General features: G+C 41.0%; 1 pseudogene; it reads right to left on the bottom strand.

Moving 5' to 3' along the window:
- LOC113106739 (uncharacterized) overlaps positions 1-2,159 on the bottom strand; it is a 38,640-nt pseudogene extending 36,481 nt beyond the window's left edge.
- Positions 2,160-2,411: the final 252 nt, after the last annotated feature.

Below are 2,411 nucleotides of genomic sequence, written 5' to 3'. Positions count from 1 at the left end.
TTAGCTGAGGTATGCTATGCGTATTTGGCGTGCTGTCCGGGGAAGGGCTCCGAGCTCGGGAATGGCCCGGACCTAGAGTACCCCCCCCTTCCCCGTCTATTATAAAGTGAACTTGAAGTGAGGAGATGGGGTGGAGGAGGGATGCTGATAAACCGTCAATGGATAGAGGTAAGCCAGCGATATTTATACTATGGGATTGATTACTTGATTATGGTCCACCTGTGTTGATTAGGCTAAGTATCTGACGTGCTCCTCCCGAATCTTATTAATAATTACATTTATTTTCTTTAAAACCTTTTCCAGCAAGGATACAATTTGGTTATATTCACATGAGACCAGCCCTCTGGCATACCCTAAAGGTCCTGGAATATTCCTACACCTCTGCACTGACCTCCTGTAAAAATAAACTGAAAATGCATATTTAGGCCTAGGCCTAAAGCAGTTATTTTGACCTTTATCAAAGGCTTACACTTCAGTATGTTAATTTAACACTCTCCCTCTGACACTCTCTATAATTTCATGATCCAACACTGCAATGGCCTCTCTGTAAAGTACATTTGCATTTACTACAAATGCTTTTATCCAAAGTGACTTACAAATGATGAATGCAACACATGATTTAACATAAAAAGTGCTAGCAATACAAAGTTTCAAGCTTAAAACATTGTCTTGAAAAATATAAGCTTGAAAATATATTCTTCCTTCACTTGATTTTTTTTTCTACATATACATTTATTTAAAAAAAAAACATTGTACACATATCCATGGTTTTTCATATGCAGGTAAAGTAATAAATTGAGAAATTTATATATAGCAGAATCACTGTAGCTGGATATAAAAAAAATAAAAAATAAATAAAAAAATAACAGCACTGGGTGCCTATAGATCACTCCTTTAGAAGATACTGTATGCGTGTTGCCAGCATTATCAGGTGGACAGGTGGAGATGCCTAAAGAGACAGCTTTTTTGTTATATCTCAGTGCTGTCAGGGCTCATTACTTTTACTTTTATAATATGACTGAGCTGCCAACACAATGCCAGACAGGATGATGGTGGTCCAATTCATGGCTGGAAGGGGGGAAATCTGTTAACAGAGCTTCAGAAGAGAGTCTGCCATTGGCAGGAAGGAGGTGCATCTGTGGGGAATATCCAGCTCCAGATGGTTTAGGATGTTAGGGAAGGGATGTCATCGCAATGGACGTCACTTTAGAAAGATTCAGCGGAAATGATGCCTGCTTGTGAAGATGACAAAGTGGAGTAGTTCTGGTATACAGGACAGTTTGAACTTTTAACTTTCATACAATTCAATCTATGGTTTAAGAAAGCATTTCTATGAAAGTCTACAGACATTATGTCCAGTAAACTTTATTAAAGGAATAGTTCACACAAAACCCATCCAGTTCATCAATTAATATATTGTGAAGTGAAAAGCTGCATGTTTGTAAGAAACACATCCAACATTAAGGTGTTTTAAGTTCAAACCACTGTTTCCAGCTAAAATGCAACCCCTCTGCCCATAATTTTCCTTTCTCCAGTGAAAAAGTAAACTTATCTGAATCAGGAGAGAAATATGCACACCATTTACAATCGATACACAGTCTAAAACAGCTTTAAATGGCAAAATTTGATGTGAGAAGACAACATTGGACTTTCTTACTAGAGGAAGTGGTATTATATTATTAAGTGCCAGCCAGATGACAAAATTTCTAAAAGGGGACAACTTGGATGTGAGGGACCAGAGTGATTTTCTGAGCCCTTTTCCTCACTCTGGATGTATACAGTTCTTGAAGGGTGGGCAGGGGAACACCAATGATCCTTTCAGCAGTCCGAACCATTCTCTGTAGTCTTCTCATGTCTGATTTTGTAGCTGAACCAAACCAGACAGTTACTGCAGTGCACAGGACAGACTTAATGGCAGCTGAGAAGAACTGTTTCAGCAGCTCCTGTGGCAGGTTAAACTTCTTCAGCTGGTGAAGAAAGTACAACCTTTGTTGGGCCTAACTAACACTGGAGTCCATATGATCTTCCCACCCCTGGTCCTGAGAGATGGTGCTTCCCAGGAACCTGAATGACTCCACTGCTGCAACTGCCACCACGGTTCTGTCTATGATGATGAGTGGGTGGAGTGCAGTACGTTTTCTCCTGAAGTCCACTATCATCTCCACTGTTTTGAGCATGTTCAGCTCCAGGTTGTTAAGACTTCATCAGACAGCCAGATGCTCAACCGCATCAGTGGCTCAGTGGTTCATGTAAGTTGTCTACAAACTGGAAGGTTGGTGGTTAAATCCCCGGCTCCACCTGACCAAGTGTCGAAGTGTCCTTGAGCAAAACACCTAACCCCAGCTGCTCCTGACGAGCTGGATGGCACCTTGAATGGTTGACACCGCAGTGAGGCAACTTGTAAAGCGCTT

Source organism: Carassius auratus, chromosome 1, assembly GCF_003368295.1.
Source record: "Carassius auratus strain Wakin chromosome 1, ASM336829v1, whole genome shotgun sequence".
Lineage (NCBI taxonomy): Eukaryota > Metazoa > Chordata > Actinopteri > Cypriniformes > Cyprinidae > Carassius > Carassius auratus.
The sequence above is the reverse complement of the archived record's forward strand: the minus strand, read 5'-3'. Positions and strand labels throughout refer to the sequence as shown.